General features: G+C 47.9%; 1 long non-coding RNA gene across 1 annotated transcript in view; it reads left to right on the forward strand.

Moving 5' to 3' along the window:
• Positions 1–2447: 2447 nt before the first annotated feature.
• Positions 2448–20524, forward strand: part of LOC149467713 (uncharacterized) — a 34041-nt gene continuing 15964 nt past the window's right edge. The window contains exons 1-2 of the long non-coding RNA XR_016311855.1: positions 2448–2585; positions 15182–15254. This is a non-coding gene — a long non-coding RNA (uncharacterized LOC149467713). The remainder of the gene's footprint in view (positions 2586–15181; positions 15255–20524) is intronic.

A 20524-nucleotide genomic window follows, 5' to 3' on the forward strand; every position in this document is an offset into this window, starting at 1 on the left:
TGTTAAATGATCAGGAAACATATATGAAAATTAAAAATAATCCAGTAAAACTGTACAAAAAAACGCTCCATAATCTAGTGAAGGAAGCAGAAAAAGATGGTATTTTATCAGAAAAAGAAGGGAGATACTTGATTCCCAATCATTGTAAAACGCCAATTATTTACTATTTACCCAAAATTCATAAAAATTTGACCAATCCCCCGGGTAGACCTATAATTAATGGGATTGGGTCTTTATATTCAAGAACGGGTGAATATATTGATTTTTATGTACAGCCGATAGTGAGAAAAATGCCTTCATATTTAAAAGATAGCAGTGATGTCATTAATATAGTGAATAATATGAGAATTACTAAGGAGACTCTGCTAGTTACAATTGATGTTAATGCTTTATATACGAATATTAAACATAATGATGGCATTAAAGCCATTAAATGGGCTTTGAAAAACTTCTCTGATCTTCACATTAAGCAGAGAAAGTTTATTATCCAGTTACTTGAATTTTGTTTAGATAAGAATTATTTTTGGTATAATGGAGACTTCTTTGTACAAAAAAAAGGGGTTGCAATGGGCGCAAAGCCTTGCTAATATATTTTTAGCAAAATGGGAGGAGAAGGACATTTTTAAAAATAGAAGGAAGGAACTCATATTGTGGAAACGTTACATTGATGATATCTTGGTTATGTGGGAAGGTTCCCTAGAATCACTGAAAGAGTTCCTCTTATTTTTAGAGAATAATGAATATAATTTAGGTTTTTCGTTTACTGTTGATTTTATGTCTATTAATTTTTTAGATCTTAATATTTTTAAAGAAAATGATTCTCTTTTTACTAAAACATATTTCAAGGAAACAGATAGAAATGGCTTTATACCGACTAATAGTTGTCACCACCCTATTTGGATAAATGGTATACCCAAAAGTCAATTCGTTAGAATTATGCGTAATTGTTCTAGATTGAAGGAATATATAGAACAAACAGAGTTAATTAAAGACAGGTTTGTCCAGAAAGGGTATGACCCCATTAAGTTAGAAAAAATTAGGTTTAAAATTAGTAAGAATTATATTGGAGATCAAAAAGTCAGATATCAACCAAAACAAATAAAAGAGAAAAATAAGAGGTTGGATTATGCGTTTATATCTAGATATAATTGCCAATACAAAGAGATAGAATCTATTTTTAATAAACACTGGCCAGTTATCAAAAAGGACAGGATTTTGGGCCAGTCAATACCAGAAAAACCTACGTTTATTTATAGGAGAACAAACAATTTAAGGGATATTTTAGTGAAAAATGTTATTTCTCTCCCAATGAAAAAGAAGATGAATATGTTTAATCTTAAAGGATTTTACCCTTGTAAGAAATGCTCCATATGTAAAACAACAGGTATTAATAGTAGATCTATAACAGAATTTACTTCACAAAATACTGGAAAGAGTTTTGAAATAAAAAAATGTATTTCGTGTAATTCGGCATTTCTTACATATTTATTAGAATGTTCGTGCCACTTACAGTATGTGGGCAGAACGTCAAGACCCCTTCATAAAAGATTGAGCGAACATGTTAATAATATTAGAAAAGGTAAGAAAGATCACTGCTTTTCCAGACATTTCAGGGATGTCCATAACTGCGATCCGCGGACCCTGAAATTCTGTGGAATTGATTCTATAGAAGCCCATTGGAGAGGTAGTGATAAAATTAAAATTTTATCACAAAATGAAACATTCTGGATATTCCAGTTAAGAACACTTAGACCCAGAGGATTAAATGTGGATTTAGACCTAAATTGTTTTATTTCTAATTTCTAATAAAAAGAGAAAGTTTTTTTTACTTTAATTTTAATCTAATTTGATTTTTGTTATTTAATTTTAATATTTTTCTAGTTTTTTAGGGTAATAAGAAATAATATTTTATAAGTGATTATAATTATATGTGGAATTTATTTGAATTTGTATTTTAAATAAGATGGTAATATTAATCATGACCAGTAGGGGGATTAGGGAGTAGAGATACTAGTCTTAATGTAGCTTATTATATTAGATGAGATTTCTGTTAGGACATACATGCAGTATGGGGTATTTAGTGAATAAAATAATGTTTTTAATTATGTTTTTAATTAATGTTTGTATTTAGTGAGAAATCATGATTCACCAGTTAGGATATATATTAATGCACTTTTCTGGATTTGGGTTATGTGATATGAATGTTATGTTGGATGTGGCTGTTTAAGGTACCGTGTTCCGATTGCACAGGGAGGACATTTCCTGTGAGTCTAAGATCCCGCTGTTTGGTTTAGTAAGGGCGATGTTTCCCTGTTCCAATATGGCGATCGGAGTATCGTCAACAAATTGAGGAGCATTATATATTGCAGCCAGGTGTCCGGACGTCCCTATCTCTTATGACTAAGTCCCGGATATGACGAAACGCGTCAACAGGAAGTGAGGTCAAACGCAAGGAGCAGGAACCGGAAGTGTCACGGCGGCCATCTTTGTTGTGGGAATCACTGTACACCTCGTGTGGGAACTGCCTGGTAATCCCCAGAAAGTGGGGTTTGTCTCAAAATCGCATTTCAAATTAACCTTCAAATGTAAGCAGATTCATTAAAGTGATACTATTTTGAATATATGCGGAGTCACACCATGGTCATTTTCCATTACATTGGAGCCTGGTAAATCTGTGATCAAGGCTTGTGATTGAGGATGGCATTACATTGTTACTCCAATAACAAGTGAAGGAGGAGAGGAGGAGAAAGTTCTTTGGGAGGATTTCTACAAGTTGTATTATAAAGGCGCTGGTTTTTCCTACTGTTGGTAAGGGTATATTTTCCTTACTCACTAGAAGTGTCACGTGTGGGTTAGGATTCTCACTGAGTGTATCACTTCAGGATTATATATTTTCTTGAGCACGAGTGTTGCTGGGAATAATTTTTTTCAGATTGTTTCACAAGTGTTTCACTGTTTTTTGTCTCACTTAGTGTTGCACATTTTTTTGATATATATATCTGTGTGTGTATGTGTGTGTATATATATATATATATATATATATATATATGTGTGTGTGTGTGTGTGTGTGTGTGAATTTTTTTTTTTTTTCTTCTTCTTTGTTTGTGTTATGTTAATGCACTATTTTGGGTTTCTTTAATTTTGAGGTTTTTCACAAAAGTCATTGGACACAATCAACATTGCAAGAAAATTTTCAAGTTCTACACTTTTTTATTGACTACCGAGACACTGAACTTTATGTTTTTTGTTAGTTTGCTTATATGACTATCACTGATAAGGGGAGGTTTTGGTGTTTTAATATAGGTGGAAAATTTGTTGAAAGAGGGAAGATTCTTTTTTGGAATAATTTATTTGGTTTTAAACTTTCAGGGGTTGAAGGTTTCTTCTAATTAGGAATTAGAGTGGGTTTAAGGTTTTTTTGGTTTGATATCATATTCACATTGTATTTATAAGAAAAATAGAGACTCTCCCAGGTGGGAAAAAAAACCCAATAAAACACAACAGGGGCGCCGATCCTTCCCACTTAACCAAGAACAGAAAAAAACGTTTTGGCTATGCATACAGGTTACGTGTTCTGGTGAGGAATGTCTACGAGGGAATTTCCTGGCAAACAAGGCTCCAGGAGGGTTATTGTTCTGATTTTGGTTGCAGGGATGGGACTGTGTTAGTGTTGGGGGGTGGTGAGGAGGCAGGGGTGTATCTCCAATGAGGCAAACAAGGCGTTTGTCTAGGGTGGCAGTTTACAGGGGGGCGGCACACCCCCCAAGCAGAAGGGACACTGTGTGTGTCAGCAACAGTGCTGCCATGGATGAGTGTACAGCCAAGCCGACACACAAGGAGAGTTACCCGGGCTAAGGGACCGGCTGCAGAGGAGAGAAGAGTGGTGGGCGGATCCCTGGTGTGCGCTCGGAGCGCGTGAGGGCGGGGCCCACTGTCAGTGTGCGCTGGGATGGGCAGGATGGCCAGAAGGTGCCAGCGGAGGAGGAAAAAGAAAAGAACGAGGTCAGGGTGTAGGAGCCCCCCACTCTTTTGCAGCCGCCGCCGGAGATCCTGAGGGATATGGGACACAAGCGTCCCTCCTGGAGTGATCCTGACACTGTCTGGAGGAGCCCCTGCAGGACAGGTAAGAGCTTGGAGGACTGGTGCTTCCCCACTCCTGTCCCGCCGACACAGCCCCCTACCTGTCCCACTTCCCTCCCCCGTACCATTGCCCCCTCTACGTCACACTGCCCCCTGTCACGCTGCCCCCTCCTGTCACCCTTTCCCACACCTGTTCCACTTCCCCCCTCCTGTCCCCCCACATTGTCCCACTACCCCCCATCTGTCCCCACTGCCCCTCACCTGTCCCTCTGTGCTCCTCTTGTCCCACTGCCCCTCACCTGTCCCTCTGCGCTCCTCCTGTCCCACTGCCCCGATGCTGTCCCATGCCCCCTGTCACGCTGCCCCCCACCTGTCCCTCTGCGCTCCTCCTGTCCCGCTGCCCCGATCCTGTCCCATGCCCCCTGTCACGCTGCCCCCCACCTGTCCCTCTGAGCTCCTCCTGTCCCACTGCCACTCACCTTTCCCTCTGCGCTCCTCCTTTCCCACTGCCCCTCACCTGTCCCTCTGCGCTCCTCCTGTCGCGCTGCCCCGATCCTGTCCCATGCCCCCGTCATGCTGCCCCCCACCTGTCCCTCTGTGCTCCTCCTGTCCCACTGCCACTCACCTGTCCCTCTGCGCTCCTCCTGTCCCGCTGCCCCGATCCTGTTCCATGCCCCCCACCTGTCCCTCTGTGCTCCTCCTCCTGTCCCACTGCACTTCTCCTGTCCCTCTGCCCCCACCTGTCTCCCCACCCATCATGCTACCCCCCATCATGCTGCCCTCCCCCTGTCATGATGCCTCCCTCTTGTCCTGCTACCCTCCTACCTGTCTCGATGGCCTACTCCCCCTTCCTGCTGCCCCCCTCCTCTCCTGCTGCCCCCTTCCTGTCCTGCTGCCCCCCATCATGCTGACCCTCTCCTGTCCCACGACCCCCCCTGCCATGTCACACTGCCCTCCATCATGCTCCTGTACTGAAGAGGTGGATCTTAAACAGCAAGGGGAGAGATAAATGTAGATAGGGGGTGCTCAATTTTAGTCTTGCCTAGGGCAGCAAAAAAGTAAAATACACTACTGTGCGGAGGGTCGATGCTGGGACTGCAGGGATGGGTCAGTATGTGGGGACTGCCGGGATGGGTCGGTATGTGGGGATTGCAGGGATGGGTCGGTACGTGGGGATTGCAGGGATGGGTCGGTATGTGAGGATTGCAGGGATGGGTCGGTATGTGGGGACTGCAGGGATGGGTCGGTATGTGGGGACTGCAGGGATGGGTCGGTATGTGGGGATTGCAGGGATGGGTCGGTATGTGGGGATTGCAAGGAAGGGTCGGTATGTGGGCATTGCAGGGATGGGTCGGTATGTGGGGACTGCAGGGATGGGTCGGTATGTGGGGATTGCAGGGATGGGTCGGTATGTGGGGATCGCAGGGATGGGTCGGTATGTGGGGATCGCAGGGATGGGTCGGTATGTGGGGATCGCAGGGATGGGTCGGTATGTGGGGATCGCAGAGAAGGGTCGGTATGTGGGGATCGTAGGGATGGGTCGGTATGTGGGGATCGCAGGGAAGGGTCGGTATGTGGGGATCGCAGGGATGGGTCGGTATGTGGGGATCGCAAGGATGGGTCGGTATGTGGGGATCGCAGGGATGGGTCGGTATGTGGGGATCGCAGGGATGGGTCGGTATGTGGGGATCGCAGGGATGGGTCGGTATGTGGGGATCGCAGGGATGGGTCGGTATGTGGGGATCGCAGGGAAGGGTCGGTATGTGGGGATCGCAGGGATGGGTCGGTATGTGGGGATCGCAGGGAAGGGTCGGTATGTGGGGATCGCAGGGATGGGTCGGTATGTGGGGATCGCAGGGATGGGTCGGTATGTGGGGATCGCAGGGATGGGTCGGTATGTGGGGATCGCAGGGATGGGTCAGTATGTGGGGATCGCAGGGATGGGTCAGTATGTGGGGATCGCAGGGATGGGTCAGTATGTGGGGACTGCAGGGATGGGTCAGTATGTGGTGGATGGGTGAGGCAGTGTTGGGTTGGTGAGGAGGGTTGGTGCTGGGATTGCAGGGATAGGTCAGTATGTAGGGATTGCAGGGAAGGGTCAGTATGTGGGGATTGCAGGGATTGGTCAGCATGCGGGGATTGCAGGGATGGGTCAGTATGTGGGGATTGCAGGGATGGGTCAGTATGTGGGGATTGCAGGGATGGGTCAGTATGTGGGGATTGCAGGGATGGGTCAGTATGTGGTGGATGGGAGGATGGGTCAGTATGTGGGGATTGCAGGGATAGGTCAGTATGTGGGGATTGCAGGGATAGGTCAGTATGTGGGGATCGCAGGGATGGGTCAGTATGTGGGGATCGCAGGGATGGGAGGATGGGTCAGTGTTGTCTGTGATGGATACTACCAGCACTGATCTCCTGCCACTTCCAGCTCATACATGAGTATTTTGAGCCCTCTCTGTATATGGGTGACACACCATTCGTTCACCCAGTGAGGACCCCTTTGCTCCCATCCTCACCCACCTACCTGTCTTCTGGATGAAGTACTGACAGCGCCTGCTGCTCACTGCACCCATCATCTGATACTTCATGTCCGTCCCCTCGCCCTTCACTTGCCGACATCGTTCCGCCACCTTTACGCATTTGGTGTCCATGTTGGCGGCTCACGGCTCTTCCACCATGAGGCTGACGGTACTTCACGTCCAATCAGATTCCCAGTATGGGGGAGGGGCTCTGTAAGACATAAACAGTGAGTTGTATGAGGATCCACCATCGTTAGCGCCCACCCAAGCAATCATGTGACCATCATGGTGTGGGGCGAAAGTCAGACATGATTGAACAGCGATCTCCACCAATCTGATCTGACAATGTGTGCTGTGCTCATACAATCCTCCACAATTTGACCTTTCTATTACATCCGGGACCACCTAGTAATGGCGGCTGTATTGTAGGCAGGTTCCCTTAATGGGACCTGGGGGTCGGAGGTCACTGGCAATCTGCAGAGGCCGGCTCCCTGCTTTGAAGCTGCAGCATAGAGGTGACCCTTCTGATAAAGAACACAGACTGCCGGACCCTCAGCCATTTGTTATCTGATTGACCGACATGAAGCCGCCTCTACCCCTTACATGGACTGTTCCGATTGAAGTGCCTTTTTACATGGACTCATCCCATCGGAGTGCCCCCTTACATGCATTGTTCCCATCGGTTTGCTCCTTTGCATGGACTGTTCTCATCGGAGTGCCCCCTTACATGGACTGTTCCCATCGGAGTGCCCCCTTTACATGGACTGTTCCCATCGGAGTGCCCCCTTTACATGGACTGTTCCCATCGGAGTGCCCCATTACATGGACTGTTCCCATCAGAGTGTCCCCTTACATGCACTGATCCCATCGGAGTGCCCCTTTACATGGACTGTTCCCATCGGAGCGTCCCCTTACATGCACTGATCCCATCGGAGTGCCCCCCTTACATGGACTGTTCCCATCGGAGTGTCCCCTTACATGCACTGATCCCATCGGAGTGCCCCCCTTACATGTACTGTTCCCATCGGAGTGCCCCCTTACATGCACTGATCCCATCGGAGTGCCCCTTTACATTGACTGTTCCCATTGGAGTGCCCCCTTACGCTTACATGGACTGATCCCATCGGAGTAACCCCTTACACTTACATGGACTGATCCCATCACCATCAGCACCGTGCAGGCAGCTGCTCCAAGCACAGCGCCAGTCTCCTAGCAACCGATGTAAACACTACAGAACAGATCACACCCATTTCTTTTTCACGCTCCTCAGCTCCGCCTCCTAGCTGCTCAAAGTTGCTCCGCCCCTTTCTTACTGCATCATCGGAGGGAGGAGTCTTGACTGAGGCGGGGCTCTATTCAGACAAGCTGGCTGCAGAATTTGAGAGGAAACACATGACCTCCACTCCGCCCCTTTTTTAATGAACTTTAATGAACTAACAAATATTCAGAGGCTACAGAGTGGAGCTCCACTTGACAGGAAACATGTGACCTCCAAAATGGAGTTCCATTCTGCAGCCAGACTTCTCAGTTTCTGTACAAATCTACACAGGAAATATGTGACATCCACTTCATTGAGCTGCGATTGTTGGTTGTTTATTGAATTAAAGTTCAATAAACAAAAAGAAAAAAAAAGGAGACCTGAACTAAAGATGGAGTGCAGGCCACATGTCCTATCTAGAGTGGAGCTCCATTTTGCTGCTAGACCCCTCCCCTCCACTCATCTCCTGGAAGGCCGGTCTCCTAGCAAGCTATGTAGTCTATGATCCTACCCGCGCGCTCCTCAGCCCCGCCTCCTGGCTGTTCGTACCGCATCGCCCCCTTTGGACGTTTCCAAAGGGGGAGGAGTCTAGACTGTGAGGAAGCTCTGCTCAGAGAGCAAGGACACTCTGGAGAGGACCGTCCAATCATCTCTGGGACAGACTGGGGGGGGCAGGTGACATAAAGGGACACTCCGATGAGAACAATCCATGCATGGGGCACTCCGATAGGATCAGTTGATGTAAAGGGGGCACTCCGATGGGATCAGTCCATGTGAGGGGGCACTCCGATGGGAACAGTCCATGTGAGGGGGCACTCCGATGGGAACAGTCCATGTGAGGGGGCACTCCGATGGGAACAGTACATGTTAGGGGGCACTCCGATGGGAACAGTCCATGTAAGGGGGCACTCCGATGGAAACACTGCATGTAAGGGGGCACTCTGATGAGAACACTGCATGTTAGGGGGCACTCCGATGGGAACAGTCCATGTAAGGGGGCACTTTGATGGGAACAGTCCATGTAAAGGGGCACTCCGATGGGAACAGTCCTTGTAAGGGGGCACTCCGATGGAAACAGTCCATGTAAGGGGGCACTCCGATAGGAACAGTCCATGTAAGGGGGCACTCCGATGGGAACAGTCCATGTAAGGGGGCACTCCGATGGGAACAGTCCATGTAAGGGGGCACCCAGATGGGAACAGTCCATGTAAGGGGGCACTCCGATGGGATCAGTCCATGTAAGGGGGCACTCCGATGGGATCAGTCCATGTAAGGGGGCACTCCGATGGGAACAGTCCATGTAAGGTGGCACTCCGATGGGAACAGTCCATGTAAGGGGGCACTCCGATGGGAACAGTCCATGTAAGGGGGCTCTCCGATGGGAACAGTCCATGTAAGGGGGCTCTCCGATGGGAACAGTCCATGTAAGGGGGCTCTCCGATGGGAACAGTGCATGTAAGGGGGCTCTCCGATGGGAACAGTCCATGTAAGGGAGCACTTTGATGGGAACAGTCCATGTAAGGGGGCACTCCGATGGGAACAGTCCATGTAAGGGGGCACTCCGATGGGAACAGTCCATGTAAGGTGGCACTCCGATGGCAACAGTCCATGTAAGGTGGCACTCCGATGGGAACAGTCCATGTAAGGGGGCACTCCGATGGGAACAGTCCATGTAAGGGGGCACTCCGATGGGAACAGTCCATGTAAGGCTGCACTCCGATGGGAACAGTGCATGTAAGGGGGCTCTCCGATGGGAGCAGTCCATGTAAGGGGGCACTCCGATGGGAACAGTCCATGTAAGGGGGCACTCCGATGGGAACAGTCCATGTAAGGGGGCAATCCGATGGTAACAGTCCTTGTAAGGGGGCACTCCGATGGGAACAGTCCATGTAAGGGGGCACTCCGATGGGAACAGTCCACGTAAGGGAGCACTCCGATGGGAACAGTCCATGTAAGGGGGCTCTCCGATGGGAACAGTCCATGTAAGGGGGCTCTCCGATGGGAACAGTGCATGTAAGGGGGCTCTCCGATGGGAACAGTCCATGTAAGGGGGCACTCCGATGGGAACAGTCCATGTAAGGGGGCATTCCGATGGGAACAGTCCATGTAAGGGGGCACTCCGATGGGAACAGTCCATGTAAGGGGCCACCCAGATGGGAACAGTCCATGTAAGGGGGTACCCAGATGGGAACAGTCCATGTAAGGGGGCACTCCGATGGGAACAGTCCATGTAAGGGGGCACTTTGATGGGAACAGTCCATGTAAAGGGGGACCCCGATGGCAAAAGTCCATGTAAGGGGGCACTCCGATGGGAACAGTCCATGTAAGGGGGCAATCCGACGGTAACAGTCCTTGTAAGGGGGCACTCCGACGGGAACAGTCCATGTAAGGGGGCACTCCAATGGGAACAGTCCATGTAAGGGGGCACTCCGATGGGAACAGTCCATGTAAGGGGGCACTCCGATGGGATCAGTCCATGTAAGGGGGCACTCCGGTGGGATCAGTCCATGTAAGGGGGCATTCCGATGGGATCAGTCCATGTAAGGGGGCACTCCGATGGGAACACTACATGTAAGGGGGCACTCCGATAGGAACAGTCCATGTAAGGGGGCACTCCGATGGGAACAGTCCATGTAAGGGGGCACTCCGATGGGAACAGTCCATGTAAGGGGGCACTCCGATGGGAACAGTCCATGTAAGGGGGCACTCCGATGGGAACAGTCCATGTAAGGGGGCACTCCGATGGGAACAGTCCATGTAAGGTGGCACTCCGATGGGAACAGTCCATGTAAGGGGGCATTCCGATGGGAACATTCCATGTAAGGGGGCACTCCGATGGGAACAGTCCATGTAAGGGGGCACTCTGATGGGATCAGTCCATGTAAGGGGGCATTCCGACGGGATCAGTCCATGTAAGGGGGCACTCCGATGGGAACACTACATGTAAGGGGGCACTCCGATGGGAACACTGCATGTTAGGGGGCACTCTGATGGGAATAGTTCATGTAAGGGGGCACTCCGATGGGAACAGTCTATGTAAGGGGGCACTTTGATGGGAACAGTCCATGTAAGGGGGCACTCTGATGGGAACAGTCCATGTAAGGGGGCACTCCGATGGGAACAGTCCATGTAAGGTGGCACTCCGATGGGAACAGTCCATGTAAGGGGGCACTCCGATGGGAACAGTCCATGTAAGGGGCACTCCGATGGGAACAATCCATGTAAGGGGGCACTCCGATGGGAACAGTCCATGTAAGGGGGCACTCCGATGGGAACAGTCCATATAAGGGGGCTCTCCGATGGGAACAGTCCATGTAAGGTGGCACTCCGATGGGAACAGTCCATGTAAGGGGGCTCTCCGATGGGAACAGTCCATGTAAGGGGGCACTCCGATGGGAACAGTCCATGTAAGGGGGCACTCCGATGGGAACAGTCCATGTAAGGTGGCACTCCGATGGCAACAGTCCATGTAAGGTGGCACTCCGATGGGAACAGTCCATGTAAGGGGGCACTCCGATGGGAACAGTCCATGTAAGGGGGCACTCCGATGGGAACAGTCCATGTAAGGCTGCACTCCGATGGGAACAGTGCATGTAAGGGGGCTCTCCGATGGGAGCAGTCCATGTAAGGGGGCACTCCGATGGGAACAGTCCATGTAAGGGGGCACTCCGATGGGAACAGTCCATGTAAGGGGGGCAATCCGATGGTAACAGTCCTTGTAAGGGGGCACTCCGATGGGAACAGTCCATGTAAGGGGGCACTCCGATGGGAACAGTCCATGTAAGGGAGCACTCCGATGGGAACAGTCCATGTAAGGGGGCTCTCCGATGGGAACAGTCCATGTAAGGGGGCTCTCCGATGGGAACAGTGCATGTAAGGGGGCTCTCCGATGGGAACAGTCCATGTAAGGGGGCACTCCGATGGGAACAGTCCATGTAAGGGGGCATTCCGATGGGAACAGTCCATGTAAGGGGGAAATCCGATGGTAACAGTCCTTGTAAGGGGGCACTCCGATGGGAACAGTCCATGTAAGGGGCCACCCAGATGGGAACAGTCCATGTAAGGGGGTACCCAGATGGGAACAGTCCATGTAAGGGGGCACTCCGATGGGAACAGTCCATGTAAGGGGGCACTTTGATGGGAACAGTCCATGTAAAGGGGGACCCCGATGGCAAAAGTCCATGTAAGGGGGCACTCCGATGGGAACAGTCCATGTAAGGGGGCAATCCGACGGTAACAGTCCTTGTAAGGGGGCACTCCGACGGGAACAGTCCATGTAAGGGGGCACCCAGATGGGAACAGTCCATGTAAGGGGGCACTCCAATGGGAACAGTCCATGTAAGGGGGCACTCCGATGGGAACAGTCCATGTAAGGGGGCACTCCGATGGGATCAGTCCATGTAAGGGGGCACTCCGATGGGATCAGTCCATGTAAGGGGGCATTCCGATGGGATCAGTCCATGTAAGGGGGCACTCCGATGGGAACACTACATGTAAGGGGGCACTCCGATAGGAACAGTCCATGTAAGGGGGCACTCCGATGGGAACAGTCCATGTAAGGGGGCACTCCGATGGGAACAGTCCATGTAAGGGGGCACTCCGATGGGAACAGTCCATGTAAGGGGGCACTCCGATGGGAACAGTCCATGTAAGGGGGCACTCCGATGGGAACAGTCCATGTAAGGTGGCACTCCGATGGGAACAGTCCATGTAAGGGGGCATTCCGATGGGAACATTCCATGTAAGGGGGCACTCCGATGGGAACAGTCCATGTAAGGGGGCACTCTGATGGGATCAGTCCATGTAAGGGGGCATTCCGACGGGATCAGTCCATGTAAGGGGGCACTCCGATGGGAACACTACATGTAAGGGGGCACTCCGATGGGAACACTGCATGTTAGGGGGCACTCTGATGGGAATAGTTCATGTAAGGGGGCACTCCGATGGGAACAGTCTATGTAAGGGGGCACTTTGATGGGAACAGTCCATGTAAGGGGGCACTCTGATGGGAACAGTCCATGTAAGGGGGCACTCCGATGGGAACAGTCCATGTAAGGTGGCACTCCGATGGGAACAGTCCATGTAAGGGGGCACTCCGATGGGAACAGTCCATGTAAGGGGGCACTCCGATGGGAACAATCCATGTAAGGGGGCACTCCGATGGGAACAGTCCATGTAAGGGGGCACTCCGATGGGAACAGTCCATATAAGGGGGCTCTCCGATGGGAACAGTCCATGTAAGGTGGCACTCCGATGGGAACAGTCCATGTAAGGGGGCTCTCTGATGGGAACAGTCCATGTAAGGGGGCACTCCGATGGGAACAGTCCATGTAAGGGGGCACTCTGATGGGAACAGTCCATTAAAGGTGGCTCTCTGATGGGAACAGTCCATGTAAGGGGGCACTCCGATGGGAACAGTCCATGTAAGGGGGCACTCTGATGGGAACAGTCCATTAAAGGGGGCTCTCTGATGGGAACAGTTCATGTAAGGGGGCACTCTGATGGGAACAATCTATGTAATGGGGTTCTCTGATGGGAACAGTCCATGTGAGTGGGTACTGAGATTAGGATAGTCCATATAAGGGGGTACACCGATGAGGACAACTGATGTAAGGAGGAACTGTATTGGGGACCCTGATGTAAAAGGGCACTCTGATGGGGTTAATCCATGTAAGGGAGACTCTGTAGGGACATCTGGTGTAAGAGGAACTTTGATGAGGACTCCTGATATAAGGAACCTCCATGATGGGGACAGTCCATGTAAAGGGGCACTCCACTAAGGACAGTCCATGAAATGGGAATTCTGATGAGGACAGCTGATGTAAGGGGACACTTGGAGAATCTGATTTAAAGAGGGCCTTTGTGGATTACTCCTGATAAAAGACGGCACTCCGATGGGGACAATGCATGTAAGGGGGACTGTGATAAGGATGTCTGATGTAAGGGGGACCTTAATGAGGACTTCTGATATAATGGGGCGCAGTGATGGGGAGACCTGATATAATGGAGCACAGTGATGGGGAGACCTGATATAATGGGGCACACTAATGGGGAGACCTGATATAATGGGACACAGTGATGGGGAGACCTGATATAACGGGGCACAGTGATGGGGAGACCTGATATAATGGGGCCCAGTGATGGGGAGACCTGATATAATGGGGCACAGTGATGGGGAGACCCGATATAATGGGGCACAGTGATGGGGAGACCTGATATAATGGGGCACAGTGATGGGGAGACCTGATATAATGGGGCACAGTGATGGGGAGACCTGATATAATGGGGCGCAGTGATGGGGAGACCTGATATAATGGGGTGCAGAGATGAGGAGACCTGATAATATAATCATTATGAACACGTTAGTGAAAGTGTCTCGTTGAATTCATAAGGAAATCTGTAGCATCATAAAATGTAATACAACAAAATAAAACCAAGGGGTGACTATTATACATCAATAGATTGTCCACTTTGCAATTGCAGTTGCTCCACAGCTTACTAAATACGGGGAAGCACTGCTGACATCCATCACCCCATTAAGTGCGAGAACAAATGTTGTTCTTTTTCATGTTCATGCATGTGATTGGGTATTCTTTACCAGCTGCAGCTTTATTCCATTTACTAAGCTCTGGAGCAATAGAACTTGCAAAGTGCACATGCTATTTAACTTTAGTAAATCAACCCCAAAGTGTCCGTGTTTTGTTCAGTTCTTCTCCTTCACGTTGTATTTTAGAGAAGAAACATCGATCAAAGAAAAGGAGATATATAGAGACATTACAGGTGATCATTGCTGACCACTGCATCACCCACCATAAGAGAACAGCAACAACCATGTCAAGTCTGTTCTCTGTTTTGTGAATGAAAAGGGTTGTTCTTATGTAGATCTTAGTAAACAAGTCTGGAGAGGAAGATGGCAGGTTCTAGGATGAGGCTTATTACAATCAGGCATCTAACACTAAGAATACGATGACTAGCATGGAGTAGGTTAGCGTAGTGTAGTTTAGTGTAGGTCCTGCCCTGAAAGAGTCTACCTTGTCGTGGTGGGCAGGCTTGTCATCTTTTGGTTACAAATGTCAAAACTGGAGAAAGAATGTATTGTCTCTGGGCAGTTTCATTTTTGACCATGGGATTCAGCTAAAAGACTCCTAGATTTCATAGACAGACCAGAAAAAAATAGTTATATGTCTATATAGAAAAAAAGATGCAGACAGTAATCTGTACAAACTATTTTAAAGTGGCTTTGTATGTTATCAGCATTTTTAATGTTACACGTTTATTCCTTCTATTTCATGCCGGCAACATTTCTCTGATCTAATGTTTACAGGGGTATACTCTCTGGCCACGACACGACTCTGGAGATTTCTCTGCTGACCCACGGATGTTGATCAGGTGTCCAGGTAGGGTGGCGGCTTTCTCTTTGGGTCCTCATGCTGTTAGGTCTGATGTCATAGGACTGCCTTGGTCATTCTTCTCTTCTGATCAGTCCTCAGTGTTACCAACATAGAAATAATGCTTGTAATAGTGTATTAGCACAGGTTTTTTAAGCGGAGAGTAGACACTCTTCATCTGGAGGAATGGAGTGAGGCTAATTCTTGGGGAGCTCTGAAACTGCGGCAGGACAGGAATGTTGGTGGCGCATAGCTCTGAGGAAGTCTCGGCCTTCCTGTTGGGTTCACGAAGTTCAGGATTGATTGCACCTCCTCCCAGTTGGGTGTGGTCTGGTGGGATAACTGGGGTGTTGTGCATGGCCTGATAGGTGGAATATGGGTGGGGTGTCCTCCTTCAGGGGGTGACCACAGTACCCTGAGGGTTGTCATTTCCCCTGTTGCTGCCATGGGCTCTGTTCAGATGTTTTGGAATTTTATTTCTAAAAAAAACTTTTTTTAATTTAACATCCAATTATTTATTGTAATACACTATTGTGAGCATTTTTCTATGTCAGTAAAACTGGGGACTGGTGAGATGAGGAGGGCGACAAAGGCAGTTCTCTGTGAACAAACTTTACTACAATTAACCACTTGCCCTCCTGAGGATTTACCCCCCTTCCGGTCAGCAGGCCTCTTTTTGCTACTCGGCGCTGCACTAATTCAACTGATAATTGCGCGGTCATGCAATGCTGCTCCCAAACGAAATTTGCGTCCTTTTTTTCCACACAAATAGAGCTTTCTTTTGGTGGTATTTGATCACCTGTGCGCTTTTTATTTTTCACGCTATAAACAAAAATAGACCAAAAATTTTGAAGAAAAACAATGTTTTTTACTTTCAGCTATAAAAATATATAGTAAACTCAAAGTTAGTTATAAATTTAGGCCAAAATGTATTCTGCTACATGTTTTTGGTAAAAAAATCCCAATAAGTGTATATTGATTGCTTTGTGTGAAAGTTATAGCGTCTACAAACTATGGTATAGATACTGCAATTAACACCATTTCTTGCTATACAGCGCTGTGCTAGTTTAATGGACAATTGCACGGTCATGCAATACGGTATATAAATGAAATTCACATCTTTTTTTTCCCACAAATTGAGCTTTCTTTCGGTGGTATTTTATCCCCTGTACGTTTTTTATTTTTTGCGCTATAAAAAAAAAAAGGCTGACTATTTTGACAAAAAAAAACAACAATATTTTAGACTTTTTGCTATAAAACATGTCCAGTAAAAAAAATGTAAAAACCAAATTTAGTCATAAATTTCTGCCAAAATGTATTCTGCGACATGTCTTTGCTTAAAAAAAATCCCAATACGTGTAAATGAATTGGTTTACGTGAAAGTTATAGCGTCTAAAAATGGCGGGAAAGATACTGGGATTTTTTTTTATTATACTAATAATGGCGGCCATCAGCGACTTATGGTGGTGATCAGCGATTTATGACAGCAATCAGCGACTTATGGCGGGACTGCGGTGGACATTTTGACACTGGGGGGGGAACTGACTAGGGTCACTCACATCCCCAGTGACACCAAAAAAAGAAACACACACACTGTATTAATGGCACTGGGGAGGAAGGGGTTAACCTTTATTAGGTAAAGAAAGGGTTAAATGTGTGAGGGGAGTGTTTTACTAGGGGGCGGGGGTGTGTACTTCACAGGAACAGGCTGATCAGGAGAGATAAAGTCTTCTCTCAGGTTGAGGTGCTGGGAACTGACAGATAGCAGAGCTGCAATGTAAACACTGCAGCCGTGCTATCTGTAAGTGATTACTTGTAATCGCCGGCACCCGGCAGGAAATGACCCATTGGGAGCCGGTGATGGACACCCGCTACCACGATCGGTGGGACGGGTAGGGCGGGCACGTGCCTCGTGCGCTACCCCTACCTGTTTTGCACAGCGATGTTAAAAGACGGCACTGTGCGTACAGGTGCCGCCCTGCCGCAGTAAAAACACTGCGGGGGGTCGGCAAGCGGTTAAACTGCTTTAGACCTTTCAGACTGAAGGTCAATTATTTTCAATTAGTGTTTTGTACAGACATTGATGCTTGGTCAGAGAGTGAAGTGTGGTTCATTACACAATGGTGTGTACATTAAAACGTGAAGGAAAAAGTGGACTCTTTGTTTTATTCTATTTCAGTATGCTAGAGATATGAATATGTGTGGGAGATTGGGGACAATACCCCCAGTGTCTTTCCAAGTCTAATCAGGTAATAGACACATCTTGGGGAGTCTCCCATCTTGTACACTTCACCTGCCTTATTGCAGGCTAATGTGGATGTATGTATGTGGAAGAGAGCTCAGAATTGATCAAAGAAGGGGAAATGTGCCATTACAGGTGACCATTGCTGACCACTGCATCACCCGTCATATAATACCAGCAACAGCCATTTTAAATTTGTTCTCCGTTTTGTGAATGAAAAGGATTGTTCTTTTGTAGATCTTGGTAAACAAGTCTGGAAAGGAAGAAGGCAGGTTCTAGGATGAGGCATATTACATACAGGCATCTAACACTAAAAATACGATGACTAGCATGGAGTAGGTTAGAGTAGTGTAGTTTATTGTAGGCCCTGCCCTAAAAGAGTCTACCTTGTCGTGGTGGGCAGGCTTGTCATCTTTTGGTTAAGACCAGACCAGAACAGACCAGAAAAAAATAGTTATATGTCTATATTTCTAGAAAAAAAGATACAGACAGCTATAGCTCTGAAGAAGTCCCCGAAGTGGGCGGGACAAAATGCGTAAGATGACACGTGCCTACCCACTCTCTCTGACATCCACATGCCATCTCCACATGCTGTGGTTCATATGTAGACCTTTCACAGCCATACATCTATTCTTGAGCCGTTTGCTAGGCTTGAACTTGAGGACTGGCCACCATCCACGGGAGTGCAGGCAGATTTTTTGCTGGACTTGGACGTTCCATTGTTATTTCAGCCTTTATAATCACAGGACCCAGGGGTCCTATCAGACTGTGAGTTATAGCGATTTGTGATGCTACTTTAATCATATCAGTTGTACAGATCACGGGCTGGACTGGTCATACGAGTTCATGTTGCTTATTTACTCCTACAATATCCTCTATCACATAGGTTGGCTACTGTGTACTATAGTACTGAACTCCCAGTTACAAGCTGACCATCCTCACTCCATGGCTGTCATTCCTTCTCTGGCTATCAGCTGATTGATTTCAGCAGGCTGCACCAGTTTCATCCATTTTTCTCATGCAATACCTTCCATTGCCTTACCTTCATTACGGCCTCCATCCATCTGGTTCTGGTCACACAAGAGTTTATTTATACCACGTATTGCATGGACTTTGAGGCTTTTGCCCTGTACAGTGACTTTATACCTTGTGATCCTCTTTGGCCAACGGCCATGTCCACACTGGCCTTTGCATATTGCTATATATTCTAATGCTATATGTTTATGCATTGATGTTTGTTGTTTAGCTGTGTAATATATCTATATGGTTGGCACTTCCAGGAACCCCCGGTGTGTGCAGTAGGCTTACTCTCCATCTAGTGGGTTTTGGGGGGTTGGGGGTGTCAGTGGGCTGGTACTATCTCCCTCAGCTTCTCCTCTCTCTTTTGTGAGTGGGATGGTGGGACGTGAGGGTCCTCTATCTAGGGGAGGAGTTCCTTGTGGGGGTATTTGGGGGTTGGTTAGGATTGGTGGGGTGGTTTGGGTCAGGGATTGGGTGTTGGAGGGTTGGGTCAGGTTAGTCCCAGTGGACTGACTCCATCCTTGGTCCATCCCTGATGGTTCCCTCTTGATATCTCGGGGGTAGAGTCCTCTGTCATGCAGGATTATCATGTCTCCGATGGCCTATTACTGTTTATGGTGCATAATAAATTTCTTTTGAGGTTAGTTTTTTAGGTGTGCAGCCTTTTTTCTTCTCCTTTTTTTTGCAGGTTCTAGGTTGAGGCTTATTACAAACAGGCATCTAGCACTAAAATTACGATGACTAGCATTGAGTAGGTTAGCGTAGTGTAACACAGCTGATCACATGACAGAGCCGACGTTATCTGCTCTTTACAGTGATAGGTGATCCACTGTGTCCATCCCGAGGGCGCGCATGCACAAGTAGAGTGGGAGGACGTCACCCTATTGAGCATCTGTGGGGCATCCTCACATGGAAGGTGGAGGAGTGCAAGGTCTCTAACATCCACCAGCTTCGTGATATCGTCATGGAGGAGTGGAAGAGGACTCCAGTGGCAACCTGTGAAGCTCTGCTTAACTCCTTATCCAAAAGGGTTAAGGCAGTGCTGTGAAATAATGGTGGCCACACAAAATGTTGACACTTTGGGCCCAATTTGGACATTTTCACTTAGGGGTGTACTCACTTTTGTTGCCACCAGTTTAGACATTAATGGCTATGTGCTGAGTTATTTTGAGGGGAGGGCAAATTTACTCTGTTATACAAGCTGTACACTTACATTGTAGCAAAGTGTCACTTCTTCAGTGTTGTCACATGAAAAAGATATAAAAAATATTTACAAAATGCGAGGGGTGTATATATTTTTTTACAAAGTCCATACTTCTCTTTTAAAATAGTTAATTTGATTTCTTCAAAGGTTACACTGGAAATAAACAAGTTACAACATTTTACTTTTGCTCACCACTTTCTCCAAAAGTTCTCTGTATATTTTGATGACACATTTACCTAAATGTCATATTACTTCACTCAGTTTTAGAAAAACGGGACTTTAATGGTATCTATCAGGTGTGTAACTGCAGATCATGGTGCCCCAATGCAGAATTTTGATGCAGCACCCTGGTGGCCTCCCTGCTATTGTTGATCTTAAAGTTGTTCTAAAGGCTTAAGGTTTTTTACCTTCTTGTATTGTATGCATGAAGCTAAAAACCCTTCATTGTGCAGCAGCCTCCCAGCTCCCCTAACATTCACCTGAGCCCGATCTCTGTATAGCGATGTGCATAGGAGACTCAGCTTTCCTGGGCCTCTCCATCCTCATTGGCTGAGACACAGCAGTGGGAGCCATTGTCAATCACAGCTTGTGAGGAGGGAGCGGGGGGTTCGGCTGAGTCCCGCTCTGCTGTGTCTGATGTAGCGCCCTCTAAGTAGCTAGGTTGTTATTTTTGTAAGACAGAGGCTGGGTAGCAGCCTGGGATGAGTCGGCCTGGGAGTGAGGTAGTGAGTTCACCTCAGGACAGGCTGGGAGGTATTACAGGTCAGGGCTTCTGGAGCCCTCCCACCATTCCAGAAACATATAGAATTTTCT

Source organism: Staurois parvus, unplaced genomic scaffold (assembly GCF_062004578.1).
Source record: "Staurois parvus isolate SC_StPar_1 unplaced genomic scaffold, SC_StPar_1.0 ptg000102l, whole genome shotgun sequence".
Classification (NCBI taxonomy): domain Eukaryota; kingdom Metazoa; phylum Chordata; class Amphibia; order Anura; family Ranidae; genus Staurois; species Staurois parvus.